Source organism: Myripristis murdjan, chromosome 7 (assembly GCF_902150065.1).
Source record: "Myripristis murdjan chromosome 7, fMyrMur1.1, whole genome shotgun sequence".
Lineage (NCBI taxonomy): Eukaryota > Metazoa > Chordata > Actinopteri > Holocentriformes > Holocentridae > Myripristis > Myripristis murdjan.
The window spans coordinates 10,078,726-10,093,619 of record NC_043986.1 but is presented as its reverse complement, the minus strand read 5'-3'; the positions used below and the strand labels follow the sequence as shown (position 1 = coordinate 10,093,619).

Sequence of the window (14,894 nt, the reverse complement as noted above, 5' to 3'; positions counted from 1 at the left end):
GGCCGTCTACCTGAGTCTTCTGTCCCTCCAGTTCTCTCAGTTTAGCTGCTTGTGCTGCAATGAAAATTAAAACTTTGATAAATGAAGCAAAAAATAAAGAAGAATTTAGGGGAAAACCAGTAGATCTTGGCCAAAGCATCAGTCATTGTTCACTGTTGTTATGAGATGACGTCTGATCTTCACTCAGTACCTTCAAGCTGAGTCTTCAGGCCGTCCACCTGAGTCTTCTGTCCCTCCAGTTTAGCTGCTTGTGCTGCAACAAAAACACAACTTTAATGAATTAACCAACCAGTGGAGAAGAATTCATGGGAAAACACATGGATCTTAGCCTGCCTATGTCTGATTTTAATGCAGCTTTTATTACCCCTGGTTACTGTTTCAGTGCATGTTTTTAACAAAAATATTTGATCTAACAAGCAACACAATGACAAGACACATTACAATCATCAACTAAAAACCTGTTACAACAAAATATTTGCTAATGTTATCACCTTTTTTTCATTATCATTTTACTATACCTTTGTTCTCATCCTGCAAGTATCTCATCTCCACCTTCTGTTCAGCCAACAAGGCGCTCATTTCTCTCAGCACAGCATGGATGTCAGGTGGACAGGTCTGTTGCTGATGAGAGGCGTTTGCACGTTCAGCTCCCTGGGTTTCATTGTGTTCTCCATGAGGAACGATTTGGTTCCCAGCATCTGAGTGAACCTGAGCTCCAAACAGAGAGAGGACCAGCAGCAGCAGCTGACAAACCACGGTGATGTCCATTCTCACACTGGCAAATATGCACATGCCTTTAGGCTGCTAATCCAAAACCTATATATAGTCTAGCTTTATTTGCCTTTTTTTTTTTTCCACAAGAGTTGTGTTAGTGATACTGTCAGTATTTCTCTGCCAAGTTCTCAAGGCCCACTTGTCCTGTAAGTTTTTCCTCAAGCTGTACTCTCCCCAACCTGATCCATCATGAAAGTCCATATTTCCTTGTGAGATCAGGTGTAAAACTCTGCAATCGATAACACTTTTTGTTTTTGAAACACAATTTAGAAAAAGCACAGACAAAGAAAGCAGACTGAATCATTTTTGAACTATAACAGAAATATGATTTTTCAATAGCTAAGAACTGGATTGTTGATCCTTCTGACTGCTTTGGACCTTTGCTTAACCAAAAACCCTCTTTTTAAAAATACATCCTGAATCACATAACAAAATTTTAATGAAGACTATTAATATTTAAAAAGATCACTTTTATGAAATCATGTCTGACAAGTTTGTGAATGACAGACTCTTCAGTTTCCACTGTATCAAATAAAATTTCAGATGGTAAACATTAGACTAATGGGTTCATGGGACCAGAGATAATACAAGTTTATCATCAGTCACTAGCAATTTACTACCTTCAAGCTGTCAGTTTACAATCCCATCACATTCTTCATTGGCCAGATTTCATACCTGCAGTGAAAAGTTTAATTATTTGATTTGAAAAGAGGATTCCTAAACTGACGGGAAAAAAAAAAAAAAAATTGACGTCAGTTCAGTGAAGATTTTAGAATCATCTTACATATTAGAGTACATTTATCTGTTCAAACATTATCATTTGTGTGTGCAGATGTTATGGTTATGGTTTCTTTGCTGACCTAGGCTTGTTGTTTGGCTGACCGAGATTTACCAGAAAACCCATAGTATTTTTCTCCTTTTGCTTCCTTAATGAATTGCGATGGGTAAATAATATCTGGTTTTGGAACAGCAACAGCAATGACATTTAAGATGCAAGATATCCACTGTGAGATGCCATCACATTCATGTGTGAATTTTTTCTTCAGCTCAGTTTTTCTCGTTTCACTGAAAACGGATTGTAGATTGTGTGCGTGCTGATATTGTATCCCCATGTAAAGCTGGTTTATCACACCGATGAGGTTTTTATCATTTCTTAATTCATGGTGGTGCTATCAGATATGGGCCAGAAAATAGACAGCATCCAGATGAATATATTTCATTTGGTGTCCATCTCAACTCTTCCCATTAACTGTCAGTTTAACAGCCCCTAATTAAGCCCAAGTGTCTTCTCTGCTGAAGTATCCATGTGTGAGACATGCAGCCAGCCTTAGGGGCAGCTTACAACTCATCACTAATGTATCTTAAAGAAGTAGAAGGGTCAATTGAGAACAAGGTTGGACTCAAGGAAACATCAACAGAGAAAAAAAATCTAGCAGGCAGTGATTGACAGTGCAATACCCAAAGTAAGTATAGAGAAGAACAATGAACAAGGTGAAGGGAACTTTTTGTAAATGAGATGTTATAAGATATGAAATGGTTACATGCTACATTTGAACTGTAATCAGGAAACTGGTAAAATAAACAAGTCAGACAACCTCCATTAACGTCCTGGTGTCGTTCTCCCAGGCCTGATCTTTGACATGTGATCCGGTGAAAGTGTCATGAAAATATGTAACCCTGCGTGGGATGAGGTGCTCCAGGGTTGGGCTGGAGCACAAAAAATCTTGGAAGACTTAAAACAAGATGCAATGGATTGAGGTGACTGTGTAGACTGACTTTGTTTCAAATATAAATGACCTTGATATTTCATACTTCATTGTGGTGCTCAGTTTAGCTGCCCCAGAATCAAGGCAATCTTTGGCTCTTTTGTCTCAAGCTTTGAAGAGATGCCAAAGTGACAAAATAAAACTGAACCATGCAAAATCACATTAACGTTGTTCACATGAATAACATTTGGGGATTCAATCTTAATTTCTTACATGAAATCCCATTGAAAGCTGCAACTTAGAATATTTCATTTTTCCCTGATGTCAGAGTTTGTAGTGAAGTCTTTGAAGGCAGTTAAGAAAAGGTATTAAGTGTATTTTTGGCACAATGGAAACAATCATGATATAGACCTGTATGATTTCAGTTGATAATTTCCAGTGAGAAACACGCTGTCTTCACTTAGAGATTACTTTTACAGAGGAGTACAAAGGACTGATGGGGAGCTTCATCACACAATGCAACAATAATCATCTGAAGATCCATATAAGTAAAACCGATGAGCTTGTGGATGACCAGAGGAACAGGAGGCCCCGTGTCCTGGGTGTCATCCAGGGAGAGGAAGTGAATTGAAAATGGTGAGTTATAATTAGTGCTGAATAATGACTAGAAAGGTTTTTTGCAGACCATTATGATATTACAGGGAATTTGACCCTTGAAACTTGAAATTTGAATCCAGGACACTGCAATCAGGACATCACAATGTCAGCTGCAGAACAGTGCCCCTAAAGTTGTGTATACTGTGAGCGTGATTTGTGAGCGTGACAGGCCTTCCTCCATTGCGGGGACCGGCAATTACTCGCAAATTATGGTAAATTGCATTTATTGTAGTTTTCTTAGCTTTATTTCTTGCACATTTTGTGCCTTTGATGCAAGGTTTGTGATTAAGTAACAATAAACACTTCTGCAGCTAACAGTTTTTCCACTGTGATCAGCACAGTTTTTTAAAGAAGCATCAATGCTCTGTCAGAGCTCTGTGCTGCAGGTTCCCCTTGATGATTGGACAATGGAGAGGCTGGGGGAGGGTCAGTGTGACATCACCGAAGCATGTGTAGAGAGGATGAGAGCTGAAGAGCAATATGAGGTAAAAACGGTCTTACGTGATCACAGAATTAAAAAATTATATATCGTTGAAATCATTGAAAACCACGTATGTCCAGAATGCTAACATTTCAGGAGCTAAGACAAACAGCCTTGTTTTTAGCTTGACCACTGTGCATTTTTCAGTTTAGAAATCCCATGAGTTGTACAAGGACATGTCATTCTTCTCATTCATCATTCTTCACACAACCTGTTTACATGTTATATTGTTTATCTTGGGGAAAACAAATGTGCTCTTGTTTGAGGGTGAGGAGTAAACAACAAAAACGTAGCCCCATGTCTTCTGTATCAATAAAATAATAAACTAACAAACTTGTATTGTAATGCAAATCATAATAGTTGTAGCTCTACTGTGCCATGTGGTGTGGTGTTTTACAAGAAAAAGCAAAGATGAAAGGTATATCATGTCAGAAATCACTGGTTCTAATGAGTTATAGTTACAAGCACATTGGTTTGCTTTGTCTCTTCAGCTGAAATGAATGTTTATGAATTCATTTTTGAGATAATTTTGTTGGGGCTGGCACATAGAGCAGTGGTTCTGAAATGCTCTTCAATAATGCATCCCCTTTGAAATTTTTTCTTTGTTTTCAGCCAAGTACCCCCTGACCAGAACACCTTCAGTGTCTGAAGCAACAACTTGATCCTGGGGATATGTTTTCAGCTCTGTTTTTGCTTCTTTCTCACTTCTTTCTCCTTGTTTTCTGCTGTATCGCTGCTACGCGTCAACCACAAATCCATTTTCTAGATTTCTTTTTGTCTCGGCTTCTCGGTCATAGTGAACAAACGTCCTCGCTTGACGACCACGGCAGCAGATTTGAACCACAAACACACGTTTGACATCTTCAGGAAACCCGGGGGGAAGAATTTTTATTTGACAACAGTTTATCATAAAGACAGACATTAAATTATAAACACCATGGATAAGGAGCACAATCCTGGAATGAATGGAGCCCCTGGTACACTGGTGGGTTTTCCGCTGCACTCTTCCCTTGGGGACTCTTCTGGTCTCTGTGTAAAGCGGCACACCTGAAGACTGAATGTTGTCACATGCTGTTTCTGGGTCCGTCAGATGTGCTGCATCCACACAGTGTCAGTCAGAGGGACACTGAGCCAGTCATTCCCTTTGCTGCTCATGAGCTCCCCTAAGAGCTGATCAAGGAGGAGAATGCTCTGCTCTGCATCACCAGCTCAGTCTTGGTGATGTGGCGGTCCATCTCCCTCTCGGTCACCACCGGTCTGTTTTTCTGCATCAGCTGCACCCTCTCAGCCCCTCTCAGCAGAGCCACATCATCTGCATCCCACTCAAAAATGCATGGTGACATGCATGCCATGAAGGTGGGGTACAGTCGATGGGTGTCAGTGGTGCACTCTACTGCCAGATGCCACGTGAAGTGCCACATGTCTCAGTGAACAATGAGATCCAGCCACCTGCTGAAGTGCACCTTCAGTTTTGGTCTCTCCCACTTCCTTGCAGCAGCCACAGTCCACATCAGCTTATTGGTGATCTGAGAATATAAATGAACAACTGTGGTATTATTAGAACAGGTTCATCTGGACTTACTAATTATATATTATAAAATGACAAAAAAAAAAAAAAAACAGACAAAAACAAATCAAAAATCAACAATCCAACAGACACTCAAACATCAGAAAGGTGTTTGCGCATTGGTGAACACAACCACTAGATTGTCACAGAGAGGCTTTGAGCAAATGCTTGCCCGGCAAACATATAACATAGAATATGGAATAAACTGTACAGTGTTTTGTATAGTGTATAGTGTCACCTGATGCAAGCACAATTTATCTGAAAATAAGAAGACAAACCATTTTAAACATCTGAGATGATGTCAAGGTGCATTAAAAAAATACTGTCTCCAATTTTTTTCTGACTGTAGGAATGGATAAATATTGTGTAGAATGCCTCAAATGATATGCTGAGGAATAATGGTATATTGTGGTCTAATATTCACCATACTTGAAGACCTGGACTTTACTCTTGATATTGTTATGTTCTCTCATACCCATCAACACATACAAGAGAAAACTAACAGACTATGAAAACATGAAGGACAAATTGGACTGAACAACATCAAAAATACCAGAAATTATGAGACTGAATATCAGAAACCAACCACCAGTCATGTTTGGTGAACGAGAACTGCCCAATTTTACCACCTTGACACATCTGGGTGGTGCAGTGAATGTAAATGGTGGGGCAAAGGCTGCAATCACACCAGTGGGCACCAGTTACATTAAATAAGTAAATAAGTAATGTCTCAGACACTGCAAATGATCAGTATTGGGGGAATTGGGTTACATAATGCATTATGCAGCCTAATAATATTATTTATCTGAGTAACATAATACAGCAGTGTAACGAGTTACTGCTTAAAATGTAGTGCTATTATTGCAGTTTTTCTAATGTGCAGGAGTTAACTGAAATTATATACAACCAATACTTCAGTGCTCGTGAATATTACTCATCCTCACGGAAAGCTACAAAGAAATATTTATCCATTGAGCACTCAAGCACCATCATGCAAGATGTTTTGGCTTGCATGATGGTCAAAATCTTTTTAATTAATGATACTGTATTAATAAGTAGGTCTAAATTAACCTAGACATCCATGTTTTGTTTGGTTTTTCATGAGTTTGCACGTACTTGGCCACCTGAGTCCTGATTATGTGTTCTCAGACAGTTAAGAGGTTTTTGTCACTTAAGAGAGACTTGATAAACAACATTACCTCCAACCAAAAAATTGGATGGGGGGTGTTATAAAAATTGCATTTTAATCTTATAAAATTACATTATATTACCATTATTTCCATGACACTATATAGAAGTGTGTAGACAGTAGTTTTCCACTCTTCACCCAAGTGAGAGTGTAATATGACCTTGTATCCTTGTATTGTAGCTGGATTGTTGAATATTACCATATAAGGATTCATTTCCTGTTAGAATAGAATAGATAACTGTTGATGTGTGAACAAGTGCCTCAGTGAGAGGTCGCTGCCCAATGGGGTAAGCTACTCACTCCTTGCAAGTAAAAATTTACTACTCAACTGGGCGTTGTCTGTCTCCTTTGTCAGGAGGTGATCTCAGAATTTTAGTAACAACTTGGTCCTTCGAGCCGGATCCCAACATCTCTGACTGGAGGATGGGGAGGAACTGGTGAAGCTGAAAAACCTGTGCACAGTCTGGTCTGGGACCTGAAAGACCTCCACCGCAGAGTTCGGTGAAAAAAGAGGCCAGCTGAACCAGGACACCTCCGTCCAACAGTGGGGTGACGGGATCCGAACAACAGTGAACGAGACCCTGCCTGCCTAAGGAGACACCAGTTGAGTGAGTATGAGTGTGTTTGTGAGGTCGCGCGCATGAACCGTTCTTGGGTGAACCGTTCTTGAGTGAGAGGTCGCTGCCCAGAGGGGTAAGCTACTCACTCCGGGGTGAGAGGTCGCTGCCCAGGGGGGTAAGCTACTCACTCCTAGTAAAGACCTGATTAGGGAGGTCTCTAAAGACAAACCTCGCGCATGCACGTTAAAGATAAAGCTAGCAAAGAACGGTGTGATTGATGTGTGATTGATGAGTGATTGGGTTCGCGACAGCCGAAGCAGCGGGCAGAGGGTAAACCTGATCGGTGTCAACTGACTCTGCTGACTGTTGAAGTAGGCTGTTGGCGTTCCATTGGCAAATATGAGAAGTAGTGGCAGTAAAAAGATTGAACCTCAGCTGATGGCTGATGCAAAATACATGCATAAATGTTACCCTGGCTCTTGTGAACAATTGAGCATGTGGCAAAAGAAATATGATTTCAATGAAACTCGGAGTAACTGCTTGTACTCTGTTGGTAAAAAAAGAAAAAAAAAATTATTGGGTGCAGAAAAAAATATGGTTGGTCTGAACTCAAGTGACCTTTCAGCATAGCTGGACTATGTAAAATAGATAGATATATAAATAGATAGATAGATAGATAGATAGATAGATAGATAGATAGATATATTGATCCCAACCAGGGAAATTCTGGTGTTCCAGCAGCAACAGTAGAAACATACAATAAAGTTAAATAAAAAAGATTAAAGGCTAAAAATATACAATAGAGACTATAAAGACTAAAAACTAAAACATACAATAAGGGCTAACCTAAGAAAAAGAGATATGAGATGTGAAATATACAGATGGTAATGAATATGACAATATACAGAGGGAGTAGACAGATGAAAAGAAGCAAAAAGTATGGACTAAAATATGCACAAATGTGGAAAGAGGAAGCAGTATGATGAAGATTATTGTTGTAATTCTTCAGCACCGTCACAACAAGCACAACGGCAACAACAGCAACAGGCAGGACAGAGACGTGCCACGTCTCCCCCTTACTGCCTCGCCACCACCTTTTGCGGCAGCACAGGCAGAGCTGGATGCGCTTAAAGGTGCTGTAGGTGGAAAGGAAAGGAAAGAATGGAAATGCAGGGAAGAAAAAATGAGGAGAGCATGGAAGTGTTTGAACTGGAGGTTTATCTGAAGTGCATTGATAATAAAAAACACAACAAAACAAAAAACCCACTATTGACCTCTATGCAATGGATAAGCTGATCACCTTTCTTTGTGATTCTGGAGCTGATAAAATAGTGGTGAATGATCCCTGGTTCTCAGATAAACTGTCAAATGATTTTGTCTGGGACAGATCAGCAAATGGTCTGATGTCGAAGGAATTTCTGACACATAACATGTTTATGAAGGATGACCTTACTGGTCAAGCACAAAGACACTCCTATATTCTAGCAGCTGCCCGGTTAATCTTTTGAGCAGACAAACAATGTGCGAACTGAGCTTGGCCTTGCTTCCCACACTCAAGGGCCTGATAGTTAAACAAGTAAACAACGGTGAAGACGTTTTTGTTATGGAAGGGCAGCCCCAATATTTTTACACTTTGGACTTGTGTGCTTCAACAGTCAGTGACATCCCATGCACACTGATAGAAATGGCAGATGCACGTGTTCCATCCATGTCAGAAAAACACTTCTGGTGAACCAGATAAAAAATATAAGCTAAACTTGCTCAGCTGACAGATCTACAACTCAGTTTAACAGACATGGTGTGGGACAAACACAGAAACTCTGTGGTTGCAGTTTCACTAACTAACGCACAGCAGCTCCTGTACAGAGAACATGCACCTCCACATGTGTCTCTTACTTGTAACCCCAACGCAGAATGGAGAGACCTTTACCGTCTCCTGTGTCAGACAAAAATTGCCACTGATTGGCACCCTGTGGAGACTCACATTTTCTACAGTCCCACATATGGACTGTACAAACAACGCCTCAATTGGCGCATGCGAGTGGAAACTGCAACCCACTTGATATCAGAAAGTTGAGAAGTGATTTTGTCCTCTGAGGAGGAAGAGCGATTGACTGAGATAAATCCAAACTTGTGGTCCTCTGGACCCGCTGATGTTGGTTTGATAAAAGGTGCAACACCGGTACAAATTACACCAAAGACTTCTTTTAGGCCATGTGTTAAACAATATCCCCTAAAAAGAGATGCTGAAGAAGGCATATCAGATACTATAGATGTGTTAGTAAAGGCAGGTGTTATAGTTCCTTGCCCTGATTCACCTGTTCCCTGTAAAGAAAGCAGCCATCCCAGTGCATCCCGACAGTCAATTCTGGTTTGCCTTCATAAACGAAAGAAGTGGATGTTCACATGTTCAACCCAAGGTTACTGTGAATCTCCCACCATTTTCTCACAATGGATGTCATCTAATCTAGCTAAATTTTCACCACTCTGTGTTAGTCAATTACTGCTGTATGTTGATGACATATTGTTAGCTTCCCCTACAGAAAAAGCATGTCAAATTGACACGAAAGCCTTGCTAAAATTCTTAGCTGATAATGGGCGCAAAGTCAATAAAGCAAAATTGCAGCTATGGCGTCCTACAGTTAAATATTTGGGTCACAACATTAGTGCGGACGGAAAAGCCATAGATCCTAAACGTAAACAAGTCATTCTTAATGCACCTAAACCATGCACCAAACAACTGTTCAACAATTGTTGTTCAAATGGTGTATTGTAAAAATGGTCACATGTCATCAGTACTGTTGCAGTCTTATGGTGACAAGTTGAGACCCTTGGCATACTATTCTTCTAAATTAGATTCTGTCACCTTAGCGTTCCCAGTATGTTTCCAGGCTGTTATTGCTGCTTCAATGGCCGTTCAGGCATCTGCTAGTATTGTTCACTTTCACCCCCTTACAGTATAGCCTTTTCTGACACAGATTCCATTGAGTCTGAACGATCTTTTTGGTTGTCTCATGGTGCTTCAATTGTTGATGGTATTTACTTCTCTCCTGAGAAAAAAAAACTATTCTCCCTAAAAATCTATATGTATACGCATAGATGGGCGTGTGTTTTGAGCCACAGTCCTTGCCATGGTTCGACAGGAGGGATGAATACCCTTACATTAAGTAAATTCACAGCATACGGTTTCACAAATTTTTCAAAGAATTTTGTAGCAAGATGACACATATGTGCAGAATTCAATACCCAGGGACGGCTGAAACCAAAACGAGGAGCTTTCCCAATGCCCACAGAACCATTTGAAGCTATGGCATTGGATCTTATACAACTTAATAAATGTGAAGGGAAAGAATATTGCCTTGTAATGATAGATATGTTTAGTCAATGGGTAGAGATATTCCCCACGGAAAATCCAGACGCCCTGACAGTTGCCAAAGCATAGTGTAGAGAAATTATTCCTAGATATGGCATCCCCAGAACGCTATATAGTGACAATGGAGCACACTTTGTAAACAAAATCATAGAACATGTGGGAACAAGACTACAGATAGATTTAAAGAATTATCGTGCCTACCATCCTCAAAGTGCAGGGCTGGTAGAGAGATATAATGGAACAATAAAAAATTAACTTAGGAAATGTAGGGCTGAATCAGGGAAAAAAAACTTGATTTATTATTTGGATTTAGTAAAATTGTATACTGAGATACTGTATGGTAGACAATTTAGATTACCATAATGGAGTGTGCTTACACCAGAACAAAATCAAGAACAGACAATAGCTGATTATATGAGGAAAATGCTGCAGCATAACGAGGTTGAGATTGCTAATCGTTTGCCAGTCTCCTGTTGATTCTATCCCTACAGAAGCTGACTCAAAGCTGAAGCCAGGAGATTGGATTCTGATCAAAGTCATCAAAAGGAAGGCTTGGTCATCCTCGCGGTGGGAAGGTCCATATCAAGTGCTGCTGACCACACCCATGACAGTAAAGATAGCTGAAAGACCCAGCTAGATACACCAATCTCACTGTAAGAAACAACATCTTTTGTCTGACTAAAACCTAGGTGACAACCTGCTGAGTGTAATAAGTCTGGCTACAAAGGGGGTTAGAATCATTAGGAACTAGCCGTCTCAATGCCAGTGAAGAAACCAACGGTGCACTCAGCAATTTAGGTCACACCAGGCTGGTCAAGATGAAGTGGTTGTTTTTGTTTCTTTTGACATTTTTTGCTTCAGTAGCAATTATAACTCCTCCATTGGTGTTAAAAAATTAAACGTTATCATATTGATCATCATGAACCTATGGACAATTCTTGGTATAAGTCTGTAATGTTAATCTCTAACCGACTCACAAATGGCAGTAGTTGTTATGTTTGTCCATAAGGCCGCATGGAGTGCCAGAAAGCCCTATTCTGGTCCCCCATCCAGCCTATATCACGGATGTGTTTGCTATATTGCAAGATGTAACTGTGGGAAGGAATCGCTCCACGTGGGTGTCTTACTTCCCAGCCCTGAATGTCACTTCAACTTTTATCTATCGTGACCCTTCAACATTTTATAATGTGACTAATGCTACAGTTTCTAAAGGAATGATGTCTCATAGGTATGGAGATTCAATGCCCAATGCTCCCCTCTGTTTTTACAGACCCCGCTTTGATGATGACACTTTTTTGGGCAATGCCACTAACTGTAAGGTCATAGTGCGTGTTGGTAAAATGATTCATTGAATAATGCGACTGGACAAAATGTTTATGGTACAACACATTCAGGATGCCTGGTCACTTTTAACCTGATTACATGATCTCCCATTGTCAACTTTTCCTTGCGAAAAGGTGCTAACAGCTCCTTTGTGTCTAATACAGCTCCATGTGGCTGGGGATACGCATGTCCTCAGTCCATGGTCTGGACATATGGGCACAAATCCTATATGTACCTTCCCACTGGGTGGTCTGGTTGCTGTTATTTGTCGTATCTGCTCTCATCTGTGCAGGTATTCAAGACCTTCGCTTCTCATCACACCACTCAAACCGACCTACAGAGGCAAAGGCGTGGCCAACGCATCTCTGACTTCAAGGGCATCCTAGGCACAATATTCCCTTTTATGGGGCGGCTAATGTCACACATTGATTAAATGAAGTTGCATTTGAGCTAGAAAACCTAACAGCCTTAGTTGATGGCATTGTACAAACTGTTAGTCCAGAATTATCTGCTCTCAGAGCCATGGCCTTACAAAACAGAATGGCTCTTGATTTGGTAATGTCTGAAAATAGGAGATGTCTGTCAATTGATTGGTGAGCATTGTTGCACATGGATCCCTGACAGTATAAGTAATCTAACCTAACTACACTCACATCTATTAGCCTTACACAAATGCATGCAAGATCAGACTGATACAGGAGTGGGATTTAACTTGTGGAAGTGGCTTACTGATTTCTGGTACTGGTTCATGGTTCTCTGTGGCCGTGAAGGTGCTTACACCTGTTTTGCTGGTCTTGGCTTTGTTGTTTCTCTTTGTTGTCTGTTGTATACCTTGTTTCCAGGCGCTGATCCGGAGGCTAGTCAGCGGAATAGTCAGAGACACACTGTACACCGAGCACAGGGAGGTGTACGTCCGGCTGCTCATCGAAGGAGACAACAGCAGCATTTCTAACAACACTGAAGACGCAGCTGTTTGAAATTTATGTGTTGATCTCTATGATATCATTACAAAAAATCGAGAGAAGTTGTAACTGACTGACTTGATGATCTTATGCATATTTTTCTATTTGTATGGAAATAATGATAAACAGGAGGGAAATGTTATAAAAATTGCATTTTAATCTTATAAAATTACATTATATTACCATTATTTCCATGACACTATATAGAAGTGTGTAGACAGTAGTTTTCCACTCTTCACCCAAGTGAGAGTGTAATATGACCTTGTATCCTTGTATTGTAGCTGGATTGTTGAATATTACCATATAAGGATTCATTTCCTGTTAGAATAGAATAGATAACTGTTGATGTGTGAACAAGTGCCTCAGTGAGAGGTCGCTGCCCAATGGGGTAAGCTACTCACTCCTTGCAAGTAAAAATTTACTACTCAACTGGGCGTTGTCTGTCTCCTTTGTCAGGAGGTGATCTCAGAATTTTAGTAACAGGGGGTTATGTTTCCACCCCTTTCCATTAATCTGTCTGTCTGACTGTGTGCTTCTCAGCAGGATATCTCTAAAAATTATGAACGAATTTACATTCAACTTTGTGGAAAAAGTTTGTGAGATATGGAAGAACTGATTCCCTTCTCATATCAGTCGGACAAAGGAGCATGTGGTAGCTGGTGTGCTTAACTTTTGATCAATATCCAACATGATGAACGGCCATATCTTCAAAACTAGTGTTCGACAGGTCTGCACTCTGGCTTTATAGTTTAGTGTCTGTATCTGAGATTATCAATAACCAATCACATGTGGGACTTGTCAGCGTAACTTTCCAATAGTGAAAGTAATATTAAGTAGTATTAGCCACTATATGCAGACAGCAAAGAAAATATTGTATTGCATTACTAAACATTTACAGGCTACTGTATGAGTTTCCACACATACAGTAGTATGGAAGTTACCATATACAGCAAGTGAGTATTGTAAGTTGAGAAAATAAGTTAATGACAGTAATAATGAAACATAATCACACTTGTTTTAATGATGAGTGATACGTAATATGCTACATTTTGAAACTAGTTTCCTCAAAACTTCACATCACATATTAAAAATAAATAAATGAATAAAAATTGCATTACACCGAGGGAGACTTGGATCATTTGCAAGGGACATCATGATCACTGCTGACTTGTTTTAACTGCAGAGTGATCAGACATGGGTCAGAAAAAAAAAAAAAAAAAAAAAAAATTCTTCTCTGAGATCCAAAACCTCTAAACTTCATCTGGAAGTCAAATATAAAATGAATGCCCCTTTATATTTATCATTATATTTCAACTGAGCAGAGAAAATGAGTTTTGGATTTTTTCTTTCTTTCTTTTTTTTTTTTTTTTTTTTTTTTTTTTTTTTTGTCAAAAATGATCATATAATCCATTTTTGCCAGTGTAATTACCATAAACGCAAAGCTGCAAAATGTGAAGGCATCATGAACAAAATATAAACTTATTATTATAAACTCCACAAGAAAATTGACATAATGCTCTACGGTCTGTGAATTAAACAATCATAATAATTAAGTAGAATTAATATATCATCAATGGTTGGAATTTAGTAGAATTAAGATATCATCATTTATTTACGTCTAATTTAAAATATGTTAAAAAACACAAACAAACAAATACACTGCTTCCTCTCACATGGTGAACAGCAGATGACCACTGAAGGTGCTGTGGTGATTATAACTGTCATGTATTCTTGAGTGGTGCCAGAGACGCAGAAACACAACATCTCCAACTTCTAGAAGCAGTGAAGCGCCATTAGAGGAAGTCCCATAGCCGGATGGTTGATGTTCAAATGCAATAAATATGTGTTGTCCATTTTTGACCAAGACAGCACCCGCGGGATGTGAATTATGTCCATTTGCACCCACATGGAACTCGAAGTGGTAAACACCTCTCACTGGTGCGGTGAAAATACCTGCAGAACAATTTTGACATTTTTAAACGGAGAGTGGACTGATGCAGCTCCTGCCAAACAACAAGCAGGGTGTTTGGCATCACAGTGGCTGAAAATCACTTTTATTTCTGAAATTTGTAGAATACCTGTGTTTGGGTTGTAGGCATTCCCAATGTTAGTGACGACGTATCTGAAGACCAGAGGGGTGTGTGTGTTAAATGGTCCAAGAGTTACATCGCCGGAAACCACTAGAGAGGCTGAGAAACCCACCCGTTTGACTGAGAGAGACAGAGACAGAGAGAGAGAGAGAGAGAGAGAGAGAGAGAGAGATGTAATCCTGTTAGTGTGGCTGTGACAATGACAAAAACAG

General features: G+C 39.8%; 1 long non-coding RNA gene across 1 annotated transcript; it reads left to right on the top strand.

The window, feature by feature from the left end:
* The first annotated feature begins 6,650 nt into the window (after positions 1 to 6,650).
* On the top strand, positions 6,651 to 7,603 carry LOC115361841 (uncharacterized). The gene is made up of 2 exons (XR_003928459.1): positions 6,651 to 7,051; positions 7,094 to 7,603. It is a non-coding gene; the product is annotated as an uncharacterized LOC115361841 (long non-coding RNA).
* The last annotated feature ends 7,291 nt before the right edge of the window (positions 7,604 to 14,894 follow it).